The following is a 27,949-nucleotide window of genomic DNA, read 5'->3' as shown; positions in this document are numbered from 1 at the left end:
CTTTTGTTAGGTTTACACCTAGGTATTTGATTTTTTTTGAGGCTATTGTAAATGGAATTGTTTTCATATATTCTTTTTCAGTTTGTTCATTATTAGTGTATAGAAATGCTAATGATTTTTCTATGTTGATTTTATATCCTGCTACCTTGCTATAGCTATTGATGATGTCTAGAAGCTGCTGAGTAGAGTTTTTTGGGTCTTTAAGGTATAGGATCATGTCGTCTGCAAATAGGGATATTTTGACAGTTTCTTTACCTATTTGTATTCCTTTTATTCCTTCTTCTTGCCTAATTGCTCTGGCTAGGAATTCCAGTACTATGTTGAATAGGAGTGGAGATAGTGTGCATCCTTGTCTGGTTCCTGATTTTAGAGGGAATGGTTTTAATTTTTCTCCGTTAAGTATAATGCTGGCTGTAGGTTTGTCATATATAGCTTTTATAATGTTGAGGAACTTTCCTTCTATTCCTAGTTTTCTTAGAGCTTTTATCATGAAATGATGTTGGATCTTATCAAAGGCTTTTTCTGCATCTGTTGAGATGATCAAGTAGTTTTTGTCTTTGCTTCTGTTAATGTGGTTTATTACATTTATTGATTTTCGTATGCATCCCTGGGATGAAGCCTACTTGGTCGTGGTGAATAATCTTTTTGATGTGTTGCTGAATTCAGTTTGCCATTATTTTATTGAGGATTTTTGCATCAATGTTCATTAAGGAGATTGGCCTATAGTTCTCCTTTTTGGAGGTCTTTGCCTGGTTTTGGGATAAGTGTAATTGTGGCTTCATAAAATGTGTTTGGCAGTTTTCCTTCCCTTTCTATTTCATGGAACAGTTTAAGGAGGGTTGGTATCAGTTCTTCTTTAAAGGTCTGATAGAATTCAGCAGAGAATCCATCAGGTCCTGGACTTTTCTTTTTGGGGAGACTCTTGATTGCTGCTTCAATTTCATTTTGTGTTATAGGTCTATTCAGGTGATTAATTTCCTCTTGGTTCAGTTTTGGATGATCATATGTATCTAGAAATCTGTCCATTTCTTTAAGATTTTCAAATTTATTTGAATATAGGTTCTCAAAGTAGTCTCTGATGATTTCCTGGACTTCCATGGTGTTTGTTGTTATCTCCCCTTTTGCATTCCTAATTCTACTAATTTGGGTTTTTTCCCTCCTCATTTTAGTCAGGTTTGCCAGGGGTCTATCGATCTTGTTTATTTTTTCAAAGAACCAACTTTTTGTTTCATTCATTTTTGTATGTTTTTTTTGGTTTCTATTTAGTTGATTTCAGCTCTTATTTTTATTATTTCTCTCCTATTTGTTTTGGGATTTGCTTGTTCTTGTTTTTCTAGGAGTTTGAGATGTATCATTAGGTCATTGATTTGGGATCTTTCAATCTTTTTAATATATGCACTCATGGCTATAAACTTTCCTCTCAAGACTGCCTTAGCTGTGTCCCATAGGTTCCAGTAGGTTGTGTTTTCATTTTCATTGACTTCCAGGAACTTTTTAATTTCCTCTTTTATTGCATCGATGATCCACTCTTCATTAAGTAATGAGTTATTTAGTTTCCAGCTGTTTGCATGTTTTTTGTCTTTACTTTTGTTGTTGAGTTCTACTTTTACTGCATTGTGGTCAGATAGTATGCACGGTATTATTTCTATTTTCTTATATTTGCTGAGGCTTGCTTTGTGCCCTAGGATATGATCTATTTTGGAGAAGGTTCCATGGGCTGCTGAGAAGAATGTATATTGTGTAGAGGTTGGATGAAATGTTCTGTAGACATCTACTAGGTCCACTTGATCTGTTGCATATTTTAGATCTTGGATTTCTTTATTGAGTTTTTGTTTGGATGACCTATCTATTGATGATAATGGAGTGTTAAAGACTCCCACAACCACTGTGTTGGCGTTTATATATGCTTTTAGGTCTTTCAGGGTATGTTTGATGAAATTGGGTGCGTTGACATTGGGTGCGTACAGATTGATGATTATTATTTCCTTTTGGTCTATTTCCCCCTTTATTAGTATGGAATGTCCTTCTTTATCTCGTTTGATCAATGTAGGTTTGAAGTCTACTTTGTCAGAGATAAGTATTGCTACTCCTGCTTGTTTTCGGGGGCCATTGGATTGGTAAATCTTCTTCCAGCCTTTCATCCTAAGCATATGCTTATTTCTGTCGGTGAGATGAGTCTCCTGTAAGCAACAAATTGTTCGATCTTCTTTTTTAATCCATTTTGTCAAACGGTGTCTTTTGATGGGTGAATTAAGTCCATTAACATTAAGTGTTAGTACTGATAGGTAAGTGCTGATTCCTGCCATTTAGTTGTCTTAGTTATTTGAAGGTTTGATTGTGTGTACCTAACTTGATGCTACTCTCTACTGTCTTGCTTTTTCTTATCCTGTGGTTTGGTGCTGCCTGCCTTTTCATGGTTAAGTTGGGTGGTCACTTTCTGTGTGCAGGATCCCTTGCAGAATCTTTTGTAATGGTGGCTTTGTGGTCACATACTGTTTTAGTTTCTGCTTATCATGGAAGACTTTTATTGCTCCATGTATTTTGAATGATAGCTTTGCTGGGTAGAGTATCCTGGGGTTGAACTTATTTTCATTCAGTGCCCGGAAGATCTCACCCCACGCTCTTCTTGCTTTTAATGTTTCTGTTGAGAAGTCTGCTGTGATTTTGATGGGTTTACCTTTGTATGTTACTTGTTTTTTCTCTCTTACAGCCTTCAATATTCTTTCCTTAGTTTCTGAACTTGTTGTTTTAATGATGATATGTCGTGGAGTAGTTCTATTTTGATCTGGTCTGTTTGGTGTCCTGGAGGCCTCTTGCATTTGTATGGGAATATCTTTCTCTAGATTTGGAAAATTTTCCATTATTATTTTGTTGAATATATTACGCATTCCTTTCGCTTGCACCTCTTCTCCTTCTTCGATGCCCATGATTCTCAAGTTTGGTCTTTTGATGGAGTCAGTGAGTTCTTGCATTTTCTTTTCACAGGTCTTGAGTTGTTTAATTAATAGTTCTTCGGTTTTTCCTTTAATTACCATTTCATCTTCAAGTTCTGAGATTCTGTCTTCTGTTTGTTCTATTCTGCTGGATTGGCCTTCCATTTTGTTTTGCAGTTCTGTTTCGTTCTTTTTTCTGAGGTTTTCCATATCCTGGCAGTTTTCTTCTTTATTGTTGTCTATTTTTGTCCTGAGTTCATTTATCCATTTATTCATTGTGTTCTCTCTTTCACTTTGGTGTGTATACAGTGCTTCTATGGTTTCCTTTATTTCTTCTTTTGCTTTTTCAAATTCTCTATTTTTATTGTCTTGGAATTTCTTGCCTGTCTCCTGTACATTTTTGTTGACCCTATCCAGTATCATCTCTATAAAATTCTCATTGAATACTTGTAGTATGTCTTCTTTTAAATTATTCTTGTGGGCTTCATTGGGTCCTTTGGCATAGTTTATCTTCATTTTGTTGGAGTCTGGATCTGAGTTTCAGTTCTCTTCATTCCCCTCTGGTTCCTGTACTAATTTTTTGCTGTGGGGAAACTGGTTTCCCTGTTTTTTCTGTCTTCCCATCATTGTCCTTGGTGTTGTGACTGTCCCTGTACTGTGTGTAATTAAGTATTTTCTAACTTGTAATAATAACAATGGTAATATTTAGAATGGAAGAGTGAGCTGAGATGGAAAGCAAGAAGTTAAAGAAAAGGGGAAAACAAATATACAGACAAGAGGGAGAAAGCAGAAGAAGGTATCAGACAAGAGAGTTTCAAAGGTATAAACAGGGAGTGTTAGTGTACTAATCGACAGTAAGCTGAACAGACATTAGAGACACAGAGAGAGGATTGAAAATCAAAGATAAAAAAATAAAAAATAAGTAAATGAAAGTAATATCTATATGTACAAATGAATTAAAATAAAATGGAAAATAGAAAATTAAAAAAAAAAAAAAACCAAAAACCTTCCAAGTTTATATGCAATGCAGTTTCAGTCTTAATAATTTGGGTGTCCGTCTCAATCTCCACTCCTGGAGTTGGTGCCTCAGATGTTGTTCTGTAGTTGTCTCATCAAAGGGTATGCATAAAGTAGAACAAAACTACACACTCACACACACACACACACACACACAAAAAAGCCCCACCAAGTGTCCCCAGTTCAAATGCAATACAGTTTCAGTAAGTTTTTCAGCTTGCAGGTGTAATTTGGTTGTTCTCTCATCAAAGGTAGGGAGAAAAAGAAAAAAAAGCATCTGGAGACAGTTCTGAGAATGGTATCTGCAACTGTGGCTTGCCTGCCTGCTGTTCTCAGCCTGTAGCTGGCGGCGTTATTTATGCAGATCTCTGGGGTGAGCTAGCACTCACGTGGTCCCACAGGCTTTGTTTCCTCAGAGTTCTCCTGTGCGGGAGCCTCTGCTACAGGCTTTCCCCTTTCCAAGCACTGGGAAAGGTGACACTGCCCCTCGTTGTCAGGCCTGCATATTTATTTACAGTTCATGTGGGAGGTGGGTCTTCCCCCCTCTCCTCTGAAGTCTTCCTCCCACTGCCACTTTCAGCAGCTTTCCTGCTCCTGCTTACTGGGTGGTGCTGCTGCTTCTGCCAGCCACCATGTTTGTTTACAGTTCACGTGGGAAGTGGGTCTTCCCTCCTCTCACAAGCTTCCCTGCTCTGGTTGCTGGGCGCGTGCCCCACTCCCGCCAGAGCCTCTCCGGCCTGCCCGGCTTGTTTATTTACAGTCCCGGGAAGGATTCCCTTCCCCTAGTCTTCAGCGCTCAGGGCGCCCCACCCTCTTTCCAGCATGTCTTAACTGTTCTTATTGCTTAGTACTCAGTTTCTCTTTTTTTCCCAGGTGGAGGTCAGTCTGTCCAGGGGGCTATGCTGCTCTGGCCCAGGCTTGTCTGTGGGAATACCACAGTACTACAAAGATCACCTGGTCCACGTCTTCCCATGCCGTATGGGCGCCAGCCACTGGCGGCCCCGGGGGCCCTCCTCGTTTCTCCGTTTAACGTGAAGTGGAGATTCTCTGCACTGGCTGGAGATGTGGAGGGGTCAAAGTTATGCCTTTTCTCAGTGATTATGCCTGCAAAGTGTGTCTCCAGCGTCTCTCCAAGATTTCACTATAGGAGGGTCGCTTTCTGCTTCCTACCTCTAGCCGCCATCTTGGAATCTACTGGGAATACTTCTTAACTGTCCTGTGAGTCCACCATTACTTCAGTACCATAACCAAAAATACTGCAATTAAAGAAAATGCAAGTTTTGGGGTTTCTACAGTATCTAATTTAATTAATCAGAAATGTACATGTAAAATGTATTTTGAACAGAATCATTGTACTTCATTCAATTTTATAGAGTTCTTTCCATGTAGTCAGTAATGAATGATTTTAAAAGGGAAGAAAGTAGAATATAGGGAATAAATGAAAAAATGTCCACCTCACGTAGTTTTGCTGGATTCAGCAAAAAAAAATCCTAATATTTGAGTGCAGTTTTCTAAAGAAAAACTCCATGAAAGTCTTCAAACACCAGGTGGTCCAAAATAATTTTGAAATTATAAGGTTTCCCTGAAACATTCCCAGCAACCTCTTGCAAGTATTTTTAATGGAGAAAAAGTAGCTATCTGTGAATGTTTACACATAAAACTGTATCAACAGTTTCATAGATTAAAAGAGAGTCTAACTTTCAGCATAAGCATGTATGATTAATTTTATTTACAGTAGTGTACTACTGTGTGTGTTTATTCATGAACGAAACAATGAGGCTGGTATGGATGCAGCTGTCTGTGATTTAGCTTTTGAGTTATTTGGACCAAGTAATTATGTACTTCTTAGAAAAGATTTTATGGAAATTATTGACAATCTAAAGTTCTCCATGTTGCTGATTTTTGTTTTTGTATGGATTTTCCCATTCATGAATGGTACAATACCTACAAGCAATTTATTTACTGAAACCTTGCCATGATACTGTTCAGATCCCAGAGTTGAATCTCTAGTTTATGTAAAATATGTAGAGGAAGAGGGAGCAATAAGCTCTGACAAGATTCTTCATTCAAACAGCTCTCATCGTGTTTTCACATTACAATCATCAAGAAGATTTCCATACCTGACAGCACTGAGACTATCAAATGAATTAAATCCATGGAATAAGGACAGAATATCAATATTTATTTACTTATCTATTTAATCAATGTAATTCAATTAATTATTTGTATATCTCCACAGGTAATTAAGTATTTGGAATTCACAATTACCATGATCTATTCAAAATATACAAATTACATTTGAAAGAAATATGAAATACACTGAATAACAAGCAAATATTTTAAGAGAAATAAGGTGAATCAAATTATGTGCATAAATTCAAAAACTGCAATTGTTCTAGAAAAATATGAAATTACATATGTTGTAATTACATCTAAGTTTTATCAGGGAACAAATTTTTCATCTAAAGGGTATAAAATGACCGTGTTTATGCTCTAGTAGCCAGCCATAGTTAAAGGCAAAATTAAAAGAGAGTTATTTTAGAGAAGATAGAAAGAATGAAGAAAATAACTATGTTATTTACAAATTACAATGAAAATATGATTACTAAGGAAAGTATGTTACACAAAAATGGAAAGAGACATTTTCTTTGTAGCCGGAATGATAACAAAAATGTCAACTCCTTCCAGGCTTTTGACACAACTGAAATATAGGATTTATAGCTCCACTTAAATTAACTTTCCTATATTCTAGCCCACAACATTCATAAAAACATGCTCATCCACAAGGGCATTCACAAAACATGCTGGATAATTCTCATTTTTATCTCACTTCCCACACTTCTCTATAGCAGTTACTGTACACACACTGCAGTGTGATTTCCACAACTCCTAATGCTGGAATTACTATTTTCCCTTTCTACTTAAAACACTTCACAAGTGTGTTGTTTTTTCTAAATTATATCTGTATTTCATTATCCATTCAGTCTTTTGTTGCTGAACATTTGACCCAGGGAATATGTCTTACTCTATTTTGTGTTTCCATGAAAGAATACCATAAATAGACTGGGTGATTTGTAAATGCACTTAATTCTCACTTGCTGGAACCTGGGTAAATCAAGGCCAAAGGGCCCATGTCAGACAAGACCATGGCACAAGAACATGGAGAAGAGAGGCCATTAGAGGGAGGAAAAAACTCCTGAGGTAATGAAATCACTCCTATGATAAAGTATTGCACTATTCATTGAGCAGAATCCTCATGACTTTATCACCTTTAAAGTACTCATATCTCACCACTGTCACATGGGGTATTAAGTGACAACACATGCTTTAACACTCTGTCTCTGACCCCCATGTTTACTCTTCTCCCATGTAAAATTCACTTACCATAGCTTGATTGCCTTCAAAAATTGTTGCACTACTAACTCAGAAGTCCAAAGTCCAGAGTTTCATATGAGTCAGAAATGAATGAGACTCAAGGCATGATTCATCCCAATGCAAACTCCTTTATAGCTGTTAGCCAGTGAAATTAACAAGTTCCATCCTTCCAAAATACAACAGAGTGGCAGACAGGTGATAGATACTTCTGTTTCAAAAGGAGAAATAGGCAAGAAGAAAAGGTAATGGGTCCCAAGTCTAAAAGTCAAAAGGAAAACATATTAAATCTTAAATTATCTCTGACACTACCTTACAATATACTATGCATAACTTTGAATTCACTTTTTAGTAGTGAATTGTAGAACATTTTCAAGAATACTCATTTTGCAATAATATGAAGAATATATCTTATGTAATACTGTGTTATATAGGGCTTTTTTGGCCCTAGTTCACCCAGCAGTTTTCACTGATTGAAGTCCATGTCTGCTGTTTTCTCAGTTGTATAATGGTTGGGCCTGAAGTCCTGGAAACTTAAAGGTAGCACAAATTCTACACCTCAATAACACATTCTGAGTGGAAACTGTGGTGGCTCTACCCTTGGACTTGTTCCATCTGGGTCCCTAGATTGTACAGCCTTTTTTATTGAAATCTGGGTTTAAGCAACTATTTTCAGACCACACACTCTGTACTTGCAGAAATAGTTCCACATGTAAACCACCAAGACTTTATGCTTATGACTCCAGAGTGGCAGACAGCACCCACTTACACCAATACAGGAATGGTGGGAGTACAGGAGTGCTAGACTGGTATGTGGGGATCAGAGACTTGAGGAAGCAAAGGACAGAGGATGATGAGTTTGCTGTGGTACTTCTTTGGAAACCTTGCTTTCAAAGTCCTACATTGCCTCAAAGGTCATTTATATGTTTTTAATTTTTTTATGTATTCCAGAGATAATAAAACCCTTAGTAATTCTCAAAAAATGTATAAACTTAATTTAGACTACCTTAGAGATGATTTGAGCTTAATAAATGTAGTCTCAATTAATTTTTTCTGCAAACAGAGACTAAGCAGCTAATTCACATCATTGAATTCATGTATGGCCAAGTCTTACCAAAGAATGAAACAATGTCTCTGACTTATTGCATATTTTAACCCCAATGCTTTCACTACCTTACAATATACTATGCACAACTTTGAATTCACCTTTTAGTAGTGAATTGTAGAACATTTTCAAGAATACTAATTTGCAATAATATGAAAAATATATCTTATGTAATACTATGTTATATATAATTATTATGATTACCTATTCATATAAACATGCATATCCACAAAGTCATTCATGAAATGAGCTATACAACTCATTCAAAAGAAACAAAGGAGGAAAGACAATAGCTTATTTCTTAAGGTTTCAATAGTGAAAATATACAGATTAAAATCCATAAAGTAATTTCCCAATGATTCAAGCTATAACTATAGGTAGTACTACAGCTTTATTCCCTTAGTATAGATGTATCCTTTAAAATGGAATACATTTTAGTTGATGAGTTTAAGAAAATACTACATTATTCTATAAAATTTCTGTCAGAAACTCTCTAAAATAGGATGATTTATGCACAGTGTTCACTGTTCTTCGGAGTTTTCTTTAGAGTCTCTTTCACATAAATTAATTCTAAGAAATTGTACCTCTCATAACTAACTTATCTGCATCAGTGTGTTTCTTGTCAATTTACCATGGCTGAAGTAATTCCCTAAAGGGGAATATGTTGGAATATATATTTCATGTAATTAGGAATACCATGGGGGTCAAAATTGTGTTTAAAAGATAATGGGAAGAAGCCATATATTATCAAAATTATGTATGATATGTCAAATTTAATTAGTAAAAGCTTAAGAATATTTTAAGATTTTTGAGTAATAATTATGAGTTAACTTACTTTCAAATATCTGAAATTGAGTATTCTTCATATTAAAGTGTGGGAATATTTTGGCTCCATTTCATTCTCCCTTTTTCTAACTCTGAGAAACTTTATCCTAATAAACACAGTGATAAAGTAAAATAAAAAAGATATATTTTATATTCAATATGATTGATATTACTTTATGAGTAGAATGAAGTAAATGGTATTAAAATAAATTGGCCTAAGACACTACTATTTTATTTATATAAACATGTCTGATTTACATCCCATCAGTTTTAGAATGACTATCAATAGAAAAAACACTAAGGTAAATCTTTGACTATGTAAGATCTACATTGAAAATGATTGTGTGCCAACATTCTCTATCATTAAATCACTGCTGTGTCTAAACTGAGAGGCACATTTCTGAAATCAGTATTCATATTCATCTTTTAATCAACAATTTCCCCCTAAAAAACCAGTCAGGTTCAGCGCGTGTACTTAAGGTTCAGCTCTTTGATACTCTCAGCCAACAACCAATTACATGTCCAAATGCAAAACTTCAAGATTTGTGACAGTCCCAGAAACAAATACTCACCTGAATTATCATCACATATATACTTACCTTTGGACATTCATAACAAACAAGTATCAAAAAGTTATACAGTTACAAAAAGAGAAAATGTAAAAAATTTCAAATGAACTGTTTCCTTTGAAAAACTTAAAAAATATGTATGTATATAGAAAGAATCAACTAAGCAAAACATGCTGAAAGATACATTTCTTCATGCATTGCATAAATAAAAATTACAAACTTAATCTGAAGTCAACTTAAGCATGGACTGTAGAGAGTATCAAAGATTACCTAGACTCAGCTTTGAAGACTCCAATAAGTGAAATTGCATCCATTCTGGAAAAAATGTAGCAAAAGTTGAACCTAAAAGCCTGAATATTTGTCTATAAGGTTGGAAAATGGAAGCAATGTGGAAGATAAATTGCATGGTGAAACTGATGTCAATGGTCTAATTATTTAAAAGGATAGCATTGGCAAAATACTATCTTGATAACCAAAATAAGATGTTTTGAAAGATATAAAATAGGCAGGCTGAGTTGTATCAAAATGGGTGGCAGAGTCTTGGCTAAAGGGAACCAGAGATAAAAGAACATGGAAAAAATATTTTTTACAGCAGTAATATATTACTTTCCTTGACCACCATTACAAAATTACCTCAGAATTAGAGGATGGAGGTCCAAGACCAAGGTATCAGCATGATTAATTTTTTCTGAGGACTGAAAGTAAGATTCTGCTCTAGGCTTCATTCTTAACTTCTGGTGGTTTGCTGAAATTCTTTGCTACTTCTTGGATTGTAGAAGCATCATACAATCTCTGCCTTCTGTGTGGGTATCCAAATATTTCTCTTTTAAAAGAAACATATTAGATTAGGTATCAAACCTACTGTCGTATGACATTGGTTTAATTAATTTCACATGAAATGACTGTATAAAATCACATGTGTGCATGTGTACATACATATGAATATATTTATGTACATATATGTATATACTTATGGATATATTTATGTTTACATATATATGGATAAATTTATGTAAACATATAAGGATATGTTTATATATGATATATTCAAGTATATGTATATTTATGGATACATTTACATTTATGTATACACATATATGTATATATTTATGTATATAAATAGTTTCCATGACATATTTCTAAAAATTTAAAATGTGTATAGCCAATTCCAGAGAAATTTTTCACAAAGGAATAAAAACATAGAAACTAGACCCTGTACTGTTATTTCATTTCCAAAGTTGACACTAACTCACTGTGTTATTGTTGATTTTTGTGATGGAATTTGTATGTATTCTTCTGATGGAATACTAGGTATAAATCAAAAGTAAGCAGTACATATCCATTCCTTTATGTAAAAACAAACATTAAAATTTAGTTCAGGATAAATAATAAACAGTTAATGAATTTATATAAAATTATTATTTATAAATTGTTAAATGTAAAATTATTTTTATGTGTCTCTGCAAAAACATGTATGAAGGAGGTACATATCCTCATGTGCAGGAGTGAAGGGATAAACAAGCATATGAATACTTCATTCACAGAAAATACATTGAATTCAAAGAAACCATGCTGATAATGATGAGAAATTATACGGAGCTGAAGATAAAGTAAAATTTAAGAGAAAAATATTAGACATATTGGTAGTATGGCATAATCATAGGTTTTTGTCCAATTCAACACTTTACTTCAGGATATTAAGCAAGTTTGCAATAATTCAAAAATACAACTTATTTTTGGTTCACGCATTTCTTGGACATCTTTAATGGTCATTTCTTATATTTTATAATTCCTTCCAAAGAATTCTTCCTCTTACATGTTCTCTTATAGGCACTGTTCTGGATTCAAAAGTATTCTAACTTCTTCTCTTCCTCACTTCCACTTCCTTGCAGATGGTTGAAAATGTCAAAAATGTCCAAGTGTCAGAAAAGTCTTTAAAACTTTGCATCATTTCTTAAAATATTGCATTTCAGATAAAGCATAAGATTGTATCCTTAAGTTTCAAACCTAAAGCACATGTATGGCAGCACATTTGGTTATGCTGTATATCTATAGGTTTTGACTAACAATTTTGTTTGCTATAAATGAAAGTTCTTCAGTGAGGAATATTGTACTGCCCCATAATTCTTCTTCATTAATCAACAATATTGTAATTTTTATACCAAGTCAATCTATTAATTTTTGAGCTTTAAAAAACATTATAATCAGAGTAAAATTAAGTTCACTCAATGGGTACTACTTATAATAATGTATATTATACATTATATATATATATGTATATATATATAATATGGATATGTATAGAAGAACACCATGACATGTGTGACATAGGTTATCACAGTATCAACAGTTATTATGTCTCTGTGAAAATGATTATAGATCAATTAATAGCAAAACTCTCCTTTAGAAACCAAATCATTATTGTGTTTGGTTTTCAATCTCACTTCTTTAGCTTGCCTTAGATACTGAGGCTTTAGAATATAGTAAATTATTTTAATATTTTATATTTATGGCAGAGCATTTTTTATAACAGAGTAGCTTAACACTGGTACTTATTTTAATTGACAAATAATTGCTCAACCAAAATAGATAATTTATCCAACAAAAAGAATCATCTGGAAAAACTAAGTCATAGCCAATTTATTGGTCAACTTAGAATCAAGATGTGTTACAAAAGTAAATTTAAAAATAGTTACAAAAGTAAATTTAAAAATAGTTTTACCCAGATTTTAATTGGATGGGAAAAAAATAAGTTGTAAAAAGCAGAGCCACTGAGGTTAGTCAGTCAATACCATACTTTGATCTTGTAATTTTCTTATAATAATTGATAAGATACATTACTCCTTCTATGTTCAGAACAATTTTATTGTCAAGAAATGTTGCCATGCACAGGTAGAGATGATACAGTAAGTACATGAATAAAGAAGATTTTCTTAAGTGACACATATTGGTTTCAGTGAACCAGTGCTCTGCCAGAATAAGCAATTAAGAATCCCTAGACTCCTTTACACCTGTGGAAATACTAGCTCTAAATGCATTGTGCAGAAATCTGTGTCCAGAGAATAGTCTCAATTTTCTGTTTGCTATCAAAAAGGCCAAAGCTCATTCCACATTGCTATAGTAAGTTAGAGAAGGAATGATTGCCATATCAAGTATTTTTAATTACCAGGTTTTGTTGTTGTGTTTTTCCCCCAATCCTTCCAGAACTTTGTAGATTTATATGGTTTAAATGTGAGTCAGTTTCCTGTATCCTGCATAATTTTAAAAGAGTTTATAACAACTATTAATCATGATCATGGTCATTGAATATCTAACTAAAATTATAAATTTTTGCCAAAAGTGTACATATACACTCAATATTATGCATATATCTAAAAATATAGGAAAGTTTTAAGTGATCAAAGGATATCTTCATTAAATCAGTAATTTGCTTATCTCTCACTAATAGCTGAGCCTAAGAGTGGAGAAATGAGTGTGCCCAGGTTGTATGATCATGTTTTGGTGCCTGTTTTCCTTTCAACGGACATAATGGAATCACTGCTATGTTTGTATTTCAAACATCAAGAAAGGAAGAATGCGTGGAGCACAAGAAACTTAATTTGCGTAATTTTTTACAATGATTATACACATCATTGTTTCTCATGCACAAATGTACTAATCCAGAAGGTGCTAGGAAAAGTTCCTTTTTAGTTGGTCATCTATAAGTGTAGCCAACAGTGGATTAATAGCATGCTTACAAATTAATATCATACCTACCTTAATTGAATTCATTGAACTGTGTATCTGCGGAAAATTTAGAAAGTCATAAGCACACTTTTTATAAATTTGTTCAAATATAAGCAGATGCATACAGAAATTTAATCTAATTCACTAAGGGGACTCCCTTAATAATATATACTCCCTTATATATTATAGCTTTTATCAACTAATTGATGAGATTAAAAACCCTGAAAATAATTCTTGGTTATTGTTTAAGGTCAGACTTGAAAATCACAATGAGATACAATGATACTCATGTGAGAATGACTGATTCCAAGTGTTAGTGAGAATGTACAACAACTTCCACACTCAGACTCATGTATTTGAAAAGTGAAGAGATAATGTCATTTACTGATATGCGACTATTCAGCAATTTTGTTCCTTGTTATATACTCAGCAGAAATGCAATTAAATATCCACAAAACACAGTAGTAGAATAGTTATAACAGTGATATTTAGAATTGACAAAAACAGTGAGATGAAAACTTTAACTGCATACATCTGTATGGGAATTTTGCCCACAAATAATTTAATAATAGAAGCAAGTATAAGGCACACAAACATCATTCAGCTATAATTCTAATGCAGGCAGAAACAGCCTGTGATGTGAGAAGTAAGTGTAGTAATTACGCTGGAAGGTACAGTTACTGGAACAGGAAGAAAGAGGAACTCATAGTATTGATGTATTGATTGTATTGGGCATATTGTGATGTTTGGGTTCTGACAATTCATCTTGGTACATCATTATTTCTCCATGTTTACTTTGATATAAAACATTATATCATATTGCAATATATTAAAAAAGACTAAATAATAAAATGGCATGGCTAGATATTTTCTACATATATTACTTTTTACTTAACCACAGCCTTTTGAAGTTGTTATTAAATAAAATTTTTGTTATCTTTGAATTCAAAGAAAAATTCAAAATGTATTCAAATAATATAATCAAGATGTGCTTTAGCTGACACAATTATATTACCAATATGTTCTTGATATCATATTGGTACTTTTTAATGGTATTTTCAATTTATTGCACTAAACTACAAGATAAGCCAACCAATGTCAAACAACTAGTAGTCAAATGGTATTATCTCGAAACTGGTCTTGCAAAAAAAATGTTATTACTATGGTGGTGGCCTTAAAAATGTATACACATGTAATTAAATGTAAAAATGATAAAATAAAATAAAAAAGAAAATATTTCTAAATTAGAGTTCAAATTTTACTCATAACAGAATGTCAATGAGCCCAGTTTAAGTCATCTGTAAGGGAAACAGAGCAGACATTCCTAATTGGCATTTTTTTTGTTGGGACTGGGTTTGAACTCAGGGCCTCACACTTGCTAGACATGTACTCTTACTTTTTGAGTCACTCCAACAGTTTAAATGGCATTTAAAAAATGTAAGTTAAGTAGCTAATGTACAATATAAGCTTAATTGGAGTTGTAAGTATGAATGCCCCCCGTATAATGAATATATCCTATATTGCAGCACTATTCACAGTAGTCCAGTTATAGAAACAGCCAAGATGCCCCACTACCAATTAAGAAAATGTGGTTTTTATGCACAATGGAATTTTGCTCAGCCACAAAGAAGAATGAAATTTTGTCATTTGCAAGTAAATGGATGGAACTGGAGAAAATCATCTTAAGTGAAGTTAGCCAGGTTTAGAAGGCCAAAAATTATATGTTCTCCCTCATATGCAGATTACAACCTAAAACAAATGCAGTAATATTATTGGACATGGATCACACATTAAGAGGAGAACATGTACAGGAGGTATAGGAAAATGGAAGGGAACCTAAAACTTGAAAGTGTTTGATGTGCCCACTGTAAAGGAGTGAATATAGTAATCTTAAACTTGTAGAGGCCACTATGGGAAGGTGACTGTGAAGTAGTGAAGAGGTCTGGTACACATGAAACATTTTGGGTTGTAATACACATGTGCATGGAAGCAATGCTTGGAATCTCTCTATCTTTATCTCAAGCTAGCGAAAATGCTATCTTTCTTATTATCTCTTATGTCTTCTCTTCAACAAAATTGGAGAAGAGGGCAGAACATGTTCTGCCTGGAAGTGAGGGGTGTACAGGAGCGGGGAGAGGGAGGGGGGCAGGGAGACTGATGACCCAAAAAATGTATACACATGGGAATAATTGTGAGTAATTGTATAAACATTTAACAAAAATTATAAAAACCATGGGAGTTTTTGACATATGATTCAAAAATAACTGAAGCCCACAATTTCTGGAATTAAAGTGAAAAGTGTGAAAATATTCAGATTAAGTAAAAATATTCAACTGTTCCTATGTGTTGTCAAATTAAGGAATATCCATTTTAAGGATAAGTCAAGGACAAAGAAAAAAATGCACCATCCCTTTACAGCATATTTGATAATGTATTCCAGGAGAAAGGAATTGAGACATGTTAAAAATAAAACTATAAGAGTGCTTTTCTGAAATTAGCCATATGTCTAAACAAGTCCTAGGGAACAAATTTCTCCAGCATAATGAGAATGTGAAAAATATTACACATTGTGTCAGTAAGAGATTTCAAAACAAGTCAAATAAGTATATATGAAAGATAAATAATTATAATTTTACTAAGCTAAGAAAAACTGGTAATCCTGACAACATAAAAACCTGAAGTCTTAAAAACATGGATCCATCATTCAAAATGTAAGCATATTAGAGATAAGACTGATAAAATTAGCCAGATCACCAACAATCACAAAAAATGTAAATCTGGATAATAAAATCAGAAGAATGTCATAAAATGTGCATTTTTAAATGAAAAGATAATTGAAACAGAATATTTCTAAGCAGCCTTTGCCATATCAATAACTAGCTGTGCTATCTGCCAAAAGGCTGATAGACATGTGATCCTGAATAAGAATCTCAAATGATATGTAAATGTCTACCTGCTAATTTGTAACATAATTTTGGGTAAAACCAAAAAATAGAATGGTAAAAATAGGGATATTTTTCTTGTTGGAGTACATGCATATTAATAATCCATTATAGTTATTAATTTAATAATTGCTTAAAAATATTATATACTACTCTGCATCTGCCAGTACATTAAAATATGCCACCATCTCATATGGTGAGATGGTCTCCCTGATCACACTGCAGCACTCACCAGACCCAGAACCATTGATTACAGCTGAGTAGATATATGGAGGCTAGTCCATTGCACCATTGCCCATTGCCATGTTATCAAAAGCAATATAACATATCAAAACAACACACTAAGACACATCTTTAAGAGAAAGCTTTTTCATATAAAAGCCACTCTGAAAATGAATTGTACACAAAAAGATATGTCAGATGCACAAATACCAATGAAGGGATACAAGATGTATGAAAAGTCAACATAACATGATTAAACCAAAGAACACAACTCTAACACAAGCACCAAAAAAGTGAAATGCCTAAATAGAAATTTAAATAATATGAAGGAATCTCAGTGAAATACAAGAGAACGCATACAAAATATTATGAAGATATTAGGAAAGCAATCTATTCTCTATATGAAAAATTCAATAAGGAGATAGAGATTATAAAACATGAAAATAGAGTTCTTAAAGCCAAATAGCTCAATTAAAAGAGAACAAAATGCATGAAGAAAGCCTCTAACATTTATGGGACATCATTAAGTGAACAAATATTCAAATTATGAGTATTCCAGAAGATGGGAAATTTAAAGTCAAAGTCAACAAAAGGTAATGTCTGAAAACTTTCTATACATTGGGAAAGATATTAGCATCTAGAACCAGATGCTACAAAAAAGAATGAATAAGATTTGAGAAAAAAAAGTTCTCCTTCATGAAATATTGTAGTCAATCAAATAATGAAAAAAAATACAAAATTTTAAAAACAGCAGGAGCAATAGCAGGGCAAGTTAAATGAAATTTACATTACACTAGCAACATATTTCTTAGGGACAACCTTATGGGCCAGAAGAGATTGAAGTCATGATCAATATCTTATAATTAGAAGAAAAAGGAAGATAACTACTATCATTTCATCATTAAAATGTGTTGAAGTACAAACACACCAGAAGTCCAAGAAAAGAGAAAAAAAATAATCAAATTTCTCACTACAGAAATATTCTAAACCACAAACATAATGAAGAACATAGGAAAGGAAGAAAGTTTATACAATCAGAAAATATAAAACAAAATGAATGGTGTTATTTTATATCAATAATAACCATTAATGTTACTGGATTAAATTCCTCAATGACAACATTACTACTATCTTAATGAGTAAAAGAATAGCCAATGACATGTTGCCTGTAAGAAACTCACTTCATGGGTAAAGCACATGCAAAATGAAAGTGCAAGAACAAAATATTATCATGCCTAAATGAACCCCCCATGGATAAAGAATAGCTATATTTATTTCAGATATAAGATATTTAACGTGACATTAAAAGAGACACCATCTCAATGTGATGATGAAGGGATTTCTTCAACAATCATATTATCGAATTATCATAAGCTAAGGGCAATAAATGATCTTAAAAGCAGAAAGACAGAAGCTACTTAATTTATAAAAAGAATCCATCATAAGTTTAACAGATTTCACATCAATAATTATGGAAGTGAGAAGGAAATGAAACAGCATTTTAAAAATAATGAAATAATGATGCTGTTAGCCAAAACCAATATATCCAGCAAAATTATCCTTGGACCTGACCTTCAAAATAATGTTAAATGTAGTTCTCCAGAATGAAGTCAGAGGACACTAGACAATCAATTGAAGCCATGTGATAAAACACAAACTGCATTAAGGATAACTACATAGGCAAATATAAAGTGTGGTATTATTTTATATTTGTTTTATAACTCTTTTATTTCCTATTTGATTTAAAAGACAAACATATAAATAAGTAACTATAAATTTATGTGAAAAGTCATACAATGAACCTAGAGGTACTATGTGCCAAAAACATCATAAGAGGGAAGCTGTCAATTTAATATATAAATTACAATGTCTGATATATACATAAAATACAAAAAGGAAATAAAAAAGAATCAACAAAAGTATATATGCAAAACAGAAACATCAAAGAAGGCAGCACTAGGTGAACTTAAGGAATTAAGGAAGGAAGGTAAAAGAAATATAAAAATGGAAAAACAGAAAAAAAATCCTAGTAATAAGCAACTTTAGATGTGAATGGATTAGGCTCTAATTAATAAAATGGCCAAAAATGGTAATACATTTAAATGAAAATACTACATTATTCAACATCCAAAGACACAAATATATAGAGGATGAATAAAGGTAAAAATATATTCCATGCAAATAATAACTAAAGGAGAGCAGAGTTGGCTATACTAATGTAAAACAAAATAAACTTTAAGTAAAAAAAGTTACAAAAGGCAAAAAAGTAGAATAAATGAGATATAACAACAGTCGTCATGGAAGCAACAAACACTAAAGCCACAATTATATGCTAAAGTTTGAATAATGGTGTCCCCTCTAATTTCTTGTTGAAAATAAATCCTCAGTGCAAACAGTGTTAATAAGTGTGGCCTCTGATAAGGAGTTAAGTCATGAGTGCTCTGCCCCTCATGATCGGGATTGACTTTCTTAGCAAGGCTTTTGAGGCTAAAGCAGGGTTTTCTTGTTCTTCTAACACTTCCACCTTTGAAGGACACAGTATTCTCACCCTCAGAAGTTGTAGTAACAAAGTACCATCTTAGAAGCAGAAAGCAGCCCTAACCAGTCTTCACTCTGCTGCTACTGTAATTTTGGACTCCAGACCCTCTGATAAATAAGTTGCTATTATTTATAAATTATTCACCCAGTCCATGGTAATTTGTGAGAGCAACACAAATGAATAAAAACAGTATATGTGTCTAAAATTGCTGACAAAACCCAGACAAAGCAGGATAAACTGGGAGAATTGGATCAAGGTCTTCTACAGCCCATGCAAAATTGAGAGCCACAGATGAAAATGCACTCTCCATAAAGATGCCTCCCAAGTCTGGTTTCACTGATTTCTATAGGGTTTTCTCAACTGAACATTACACTCAAACAATTTACAAAAAGAAAACTAATGTGGGTAAATAGGTACTAACTGAATAAACATTGAAATCACTCAAACTAATTTTCATAGCCGAGACAGAAAGTAGAATATTATTTTAAAATACTGGCAAATGTCTCTTCTTACAGCTAATGAATGAACTCTGTAGTGGGGGGACACTGGCTATAGGTCCAGGCAAAGTTATTCTCTGTTGATTATTACATCCAATTGCATTCAGGCATATAATTACATCTGAAAATAACCCCTTTCATAAACACAAGTGGAAAATATACATTAGAATATATTTCCTAGGAAGATTCTCTTTTTTGTTAGCATACATTTAATAGTACAAAGGGGTTTAATTTTGATAATGATATAAGCCTGATGAGATCGTGCCTTGATGTGAGCCTTCATATTAAGATAAAGATCTCTGTCTCTTCTTATTGTTTAAGACATCTGATTAAAAACAAGCACACTAGATGATTTGATACTTTGAAACAGGGCTTAAAAAGACTCCTCTGCTCTTATTTATGAACAAGAAAGAAAGAAATCATTCTCCAGAAAGTATTTGATAAAATTAAGGAATTTATTGGACTCCTGACAGCTGATTTGTTATTTGCAACATAATGTAAAATGACACTTAAACTACCTTTAAACAGTAGCTATGATTTTGGTGGAGCACAACAGTCACCAGAATCAATTCATTTTGAATTTCATATGATAAGTACATAGGTAGCTCTCATTTTATGGAAATGTCACTTATCAGTATGAGGGTCCCTAAACCCCCATACTTTAGAGGCTGAACTTTCAGTTTTGTAAATTATATATTTTTATTAGGAGGTGGCAGGAAAATATATGAGAAATAAAGTTGTAAAGTGGCATACATATAACTTCTATATGATACAGCTTAGCAAAGTAAAGTGTGCTCATATTTTATCATAGATACTTGAGGTTCCAGAAAATATACAACAGCTAAAATTTAAATTCATACAGATTTTACATTTATGGTTTCAAGTTCTAACTTGTTACTTCTATCATCAGCTGAGTGAATTTCTTCTCTACTATGTATTTTCTTTTAGGAATGTAAGGAGGAGAATAAAGGAGAGTGATGGAGGGGGTGAATTCAACTACAATTTATTGTAAGAACTTCTGTAAATGTCACAATGCACTCCCAGTATAGAAATAATGAAAATAAAATTGTTAAAAATCCATTGACAAAATAAAGCAGAGCTTATTTTTCTATTTGTGTGTGTATGTGTGTGCCCATTTTTCCCCTTGAGTGAAAGAATATATCCTAATTGATTATCATATGAAAGTTAAGACACGTGCTAGAGCCAGCTTCTTTACTTTCTCATTGTGTTACATTAGACTAATAAGTTTTAGTTGTAACTATTAAATGAATACTGTAGAATATAAATAAATTAGTAGTATCTATTTCAGGTTATTTGATGATAAATAAAATAGTACATGTAAAACACTTAGTACAACATCTGGCATGCTTCCAGTAGTAACAAATAAAAAAAGTATATTCTCTTATGACTCTTGTAAAATTAAATACATTATAACAAACTATATTTGATTTTTACCCTGAAAAATATAAGACCATGACAGTAAGAAATGAACTTTGACTTAAAAATAGAACAAAACAAAACAAAAATAAAAATATAACTACTTTTACTCTATTGATGCAAAGAAAATAATGTCTCATTCAACATCAGAGAAAAATCTATTTAAAAGCAACAATGATTCATTTATGTGTGAGGGGAAACTTTCTCTGCCATGGTTTTCTCTCTGGCTGGTGATGCCTGGGTACTGTTACATTTAAATGAGTTCATCTGTGTTCTTGGAAAAACAAGCAGAGACACACTAGGTTATGCCTATCAATGTAACTTAATCTCCTTTTTGTAATTCAACAAAGTAAAATATACAATTTGTATCTTGGCTGATGTTGATGTTTACAAATGAGTAATGCAAATCTCAAAATCTGTAAAACACTATTTTTCTCTTCATAAAAGCATAATGGGATGGTTTAATTGTTGCTTGGACATTTTAAGATACAGATCAGATGCATAAATGACACCTTGTAAATTATAGCTGCCAGGAAATTGTTTGAAATATAGTATAACATGACATTTAAATGAACTATAAATAGAAACTATTTGGTGGAGCACAATAGCAACCAAACTCAATTCATTTTGAATTTTCTATAATAATAACAAATCAGCTGTCATGAGTCCCATAATCTCCTTAATGTTATCAAATACTTTTGGGAGAATGATTTCTTTCTCCCTCTTTTTCATAAATAGGACCACATGAGTCTTTTTAAGCCCAGTTTAAAGGATCAAATCAACTCACATGCTTGTATCTAATCAGATGTGTCAAACAATAAGAAGAGAGAGCCTTCTTTACCTCAATATGTAGGTTCATACCAAGGCATGAGCTCAAGCCAGGCTGATATCAAGGCCAATTTAACCATACTCTGTACTACACTTTCCTCACAAGTTACCTGTATAAATCACCCTAATCTGCTGGCCTGAGTGGCATTATCAAGAAAATTGCTCAGTTTGTTTATCTTCATATTTTATGAGGTTAAATAAGATGATCATGTAGTCTATGGAAACTGAAAGTTATTTCTTCAAAGAAGGGCATGGTTCTGTAAATGTTGACTTCTAGATTTTCTTTTGTTTTTTGACATTTTTGGAAATTTAACTGGTTCCCTCTAGTTCTGTATGTTGATTGAAATGAATTCATTAATCATAGCTTCATGATCTATACTTTATGTGATGTTAGCCCTTCCTAACCACTAATGTCACAGTGACAGCCTTGATCTCTATAAATTATTTGGCAATATGGCATCTAAATCTAGTTTAAATTCTTAAAATTGGGGATAATGTAGAAGTAAAAGAAAAAGCACAGACACACACACATATATGTATGTATATAAAATGGAGCTGGGTGTTCTCAAATAATATTTTGTTTAACTGAAATAAAGCAGTACTCTGACATTTCATAAATAAATGCTTGGTTTCTTTGATGTTCCAATAGTCCTATGAAGACAAATTCCAGCTGTTCATCTAGAAGGTGCTAAATAAATGGGAGTTTGCCCAAAAAGCAAAAACAGAGTTAAAAAAAGAGAAAATTTTAGTACTTTTTACTTTTATCTTTGGTTAGCCATGATACAAATCAACACAATGCTTCTGTTGTGGCACAAATACTAAAGGACAACTGGTCACTGCTGCTGAAGAACTGTAGTAAAGAGTCCCCAGAGTGGGATTTTTATATGGTGGACAAATTGAAGAGCATGAAGAACATCCTTTACAAAATATAGTGTATCTGAAAAAAATATGTACTTCTGTTCTTTAAAGGGGTCAAAATTATTTACTGTACTCTTCATAAGTTTTCAGAACATGATCATTCTCATTCTATATTTTAAATGTGTGCAATAAAATGTGTAAACATGTAAGTAAATTTGAAAATGATACCTGTTGAAACTACTCCAGGAAGCAGGGGAGGAAGGATAAAAGAGAATGGTTGAGGCGGTGAATTCATGTATGATGTATTTGATATACTGTAAGAACCTGTGTAAATGCCTTAATGTAATCCCACCCATCACAACAGTAAAGGGAAAAAAGAAAAAATGAGATAGTAAGATAAATGCACAGTTTCATTAGTTAGGTTACCACAGCTTTAAACATGGAATATACTCTAATACATTTGTGAAGTATAATTACTTGTCTTCTAATCATTGTTTTCTAATAATAAAAATGAAAGCCCTTCTTCCTTAAACTCAATGAGAGTTAGAAATATGTAGTCTTCATTAATATATCCAAATAAGTTTTTCCTTCATTAAAAATAGAATAATGCACTCCTTTCATAAATTGTTATTTTTAAGAGGAAATACTTCAATAGCTAACTCTTCAAGATATCAGAACTTCTCTTCACAAGCCAAGGAAGATTCTGACGATCTTCTGAAGGCACCTCTGTCAAATTACTTCTGTAACAAAATTTGCAATCAAGCCAAAATTACAATGAACATGAGATTCTTTAGTTATGGACTTGCATTCCTTAGTACTTATCTGCAAACTGTAATGATGTTTTAAGGGAAATAGCTTCAAAATAATTTCTTAGACCAGATGAGTTTTTGTACACTTTTGTCTCCACCCCCCAAAAAATCCACTACATTTTCTTCAATCTTGAAAAGTCTCTGTCAATTAGTATAGCAGATTTAGTTCTCTATTTGTTACTAGAAAGGCCAGTGATATTGTTGTTATTGTTCTTTTTTATACTAGATCATAGGTATTAGTGCTGCAATAAATGTAGATGTTACTTCATCTTTTAGCAAACTAGATCTCCTTTCTTTTACAAAACATTTGATGCCACAGTTTGGATCTCCAATGTTTCCCAAATGCCTGGTGTCAAGCTTGGCATCATGGGGACTTGGTGGAAACTTTAAGACATGGGTCCCAGTGGGAGATTTTAGGTCATTGTGGGCATAACCTTGAAAGGAACCATGCTCTCTCTTCCTCTTTCTTCTTTACATCCCAGCAAGGACCATCAAGTGAGCAGATCTGCTGTGCAGCACACTCCTGCCATGATGTTCTGCCCTTCTACTGGAGGATTTGAAAGCAATGGGTCCACCAAATCATAGACTGGAAACTCCAAAATTATGAGTCAAAATAAAATTCTGCTCTCTCTAATTTGATTATCCCAGGTATTTAATATATCACCAGAAAAGTGACCAAAATGCTTGATAACAAAAAAAAAGAATGTTATTATGAAAACTATATGAATTTCTAATCTCAACCCTGATGGGAAAAGTTGTGTTACATTCAGACCTTCCTTCTAAAGCTCCAATAACTTCATGAAAATGTCACTATCAGCAATTTCCTTCTGGCATTTATTTCACCTCTTGCTTAAAACCCTCCACAAAGTGAGTGGTTTTACCTAGAAAACTAGATGTTATGTTCATAGCAATGCACAAAGATTAGAAGGGAGGAACTGAATTGTCTTTTTAGCTGGTATTTTCCTTATTGGTAGATCCCAGTGTGGCTGAGGGTTAGAAAAGAAGGCTTGGTATAATTAAAGCACTAGAGTCTAACTACAAGCATGTAGAGCCACACACATATGCTAAATTGAAAGAATATACTAGTGGTCTTAATAAATATTCATGTCTTCAAAGCTGAAATTTCAATAAACTCATTTTTTTTCTTAAGAGATGCAAGATTAGATAACTTCTAAGAGTTCTTACAAGTCTGTAACTCAAGTCATGGGCTGCAAACTGTTTGTCTTCTGCCCTGATATGTCATTCAGACAAGTTTGCTTTGGGATAAACAAAAAGGCTGTGTAACTAGGCTGACATCATGCTGGGTCACAACTCAAGCAAATTCCTAATCATGTCACTACATACACTCATGTCATCAATTTATATAATCTTCCAGGCCAGGCCCATGGTAGCACTGGGTTTTGTAACAGATGGTAGGAAACACATTTACTTGCTTCCTATGATGGTTCTTTCTCCAATACAGCAAAGTGATTTCAAATTTTAATTTCATAATAAATATACCAAAAACAATGGTGAAATCCAAAGACATTTGGCTATGTAAAATTCACTTGAAAACTATAACTCTAAACTATAGCTAGCATTTCCATTTGACTAATGCCATATGAAATTAAACCTTTGGATTAGGAACATGTGGGTTTTCTAGGTTTGTTTAGTTGATTACAGATGAAAGACATAAAACATCAGAAGTGTAGGTCAACTACCTCATCATCTAGAATGTATAATATCTTCATAAATACCTACACGATGAATGGACAAATAAACAAATGAACAATCAGATCAATATAAGAATACTTCCATATTATGTATTTTATCCTTCTTCCTTTTTCATAGTGTAAAATGCAACTCACAAAAAATCTATATTCTTGAGATATTTTATAAATTTTCTGGGAAATGTCCTTCCTGGAGCAATATTTGATACAGTTTCTAGCAGTCAACAAATACTACATAATAGTAGTGGAACTGCAGTAGCAATGAAGGGCACTATAGTAATCAGTTGCAATATAACTTCTCATTAGCAACCCATGAAAAGGCTTTAAAGTTGCCACTATATATTATACTAACACAATAGATGAATAATGTGAGGGACAAGGTCAAATACATTGCCAAGTTCACAAAATTAGTGAATTATAGAGCTAGAAATTAAACCAAATTGTGTACATATTCTGCTGTTTAATAAACAACTGCATAACAAAATGAACATAACTATGCTGACTACTCTGTGGTTTTATACTTGTGGAAAATGGAAAGACTGGATACATTAATTTAATGAGTGGACAACTTTGTTGGGCGTCATTACTCCAAACTCTTAAGGATCCCAAAGTATCCCTAAGTGATTCACAAGAAAGTCACAGAAAGTGAATCACTGGGACAAGGACACAAGAATTAGGATTGAAGAAAGGAATTCAAGAAAAATTCACAGATATTATATGTCCTCTATCTGGTTAATAGTCTCCAATACAAGGCAGCAAAACTAAGTCATTCATTTTCATAATTATGCTAAAATTCTTATGTTTAAGTGAAGTAACATCTGAGCATATGCTCATCTTCCTGTGGAAAAGATTCTTTGAGTTCTGCAGTAACTTATTAGAGCCATTACACTGCTCAATTACATCACAACACAGATGTACAATGAGGCAGTTAAGAGAAGTTTCCTGAAGTAAATGCTGGATAAGCCAGCTCTTCCCAGGAAGTTTTCTTTATTTCTTATTTCTTCAATTCCATTTCTCTCTTTTTTTCTGCCTTCTCTTTTCCTTAATGTCTTTCCTAGTCTCTTCATAAGTTAAATAAGAATAAGAAGCTATATTTGTGATGGTTTACATGTTTCAAAGGCAATATTTTAACAAAGACAGAATATTTCCCAACATAACCCATTGGATCAATTGATAACTGTGATTTGTATAACTAGTCACTATAATTACTTGAGTAAATGACTCGGAAAAAGAACTGGTGTTAGTCATAGTTTTTACATCAGGAAATAAGTTTCTTTGATGTGTTTAAGTTGCTTATGTAATAATAAAACTGGGACAGGAACCAAAATATAAATAAAAAGCATTCAAGAACAGGCAACAATTTATAATATTACCTGGTTTTCTAGGAGTTCAATCATACTAAACAATCCTAAAATAAGTATTTTTTCATAACACTCAGCATTTGGTCTTTGAGGTGTCAGTTATGTGGTTCAGAGCAATACGCCATATTTATTGTATCTGAAGACAATTTGAGGAATTTAAAAGTGAGCACTATATTTCTGCCCTCCTTACTAGCACACACTAAAGAATAATAAAACTTGTGGGCATTAAAATGGTATCTATGGAAGAACTGTCTACCAATAACTTCTATATAATGTTAACTCTTCAATCTGAAGGACACAGTCCTAAGATTATTGCAAGGGCAATTTAGAGAGCCAGGGGAAGAACTCAGAATTTTTTAACTTCAGTAATTAAAAGGAAAGACAGAAGAAAGTGGTATCTACCCTTAAATTTCTAGGTGACTGTCTCGATCAAATCCTCTTTTTTCTCTCAAATTCTCTCTTTTCATTTCCATATATTGGGTTCATGTCCACATAGGGGAACTCCTAGAGTTCATTCCTTCATCTTCAACCCACAATAAAAGTCAAATGTCCCATGCATTAATAAAACTGACTAACATAATAAGTTTCTAAGTAGCAATGGAGATAAAATATCTCCTTGACATTCTTAATTTATAAATTTTACACTTTCAGCTTCCCAAAGTGTCTGCAGTATGTTTGAACTACAAGATTACTGTGTCATTTGCAAAATATCTGATGATGTTCTTAGAAAAAATTCCAACCCATGATAATGTGTCCTAAAATACCACATAGTGATATCCTCTTAAGTCATTTCAATGTGAAATTGTCATCCACTGTACCATCATAAGAGAGGAATAAAGAGATTTTACCTGGGGTTAAGAAGATGACTGACATAGTGATGAGTGAGCAGACAACTAAAATCACCAGCAGGGTGATAGCAATTCCCTTCCAGTTTCTCTGTGGAGGTCTGTTACTTCCCAGTTCCTACAGAGATAAGTATAAAGACTCATAATTATACATGCTCCAAGACAAATATAATCATAAATGTATGATTCAGTGCACAGTACAATCATAGTTTGAAAGCTGATTAGAATTTATTTCCTCTTTAGTACCTCATTTAATTATTTAAAGGTGTATATATTATAAATGGCTATCTTTTGGGGGACAATCTTATTTCTCTACAAGAAAAACAAGGAGAGCACTATGCCTTCTGTACAAAAT

The sequence above is a fragment of the Castor canadensis genome, chromosome 13, assembly GCF_047511655.1.
Source record: "Castor canadensis chromosome 13, mCasCan1.hap1v2, whole genome shotgun sequence".
NCBI classification, from domain to species: domain Eukaryota; kingdom Metazoa; phylum Chordata; class Mammalia; order Rodentia; family Castoridae; genus Castor; species Castor canadensis.
The sequence above is the reverse complement of the archived record's forward strand: the minus strand, read 5'-3'. Positions refer to the sequence as shown.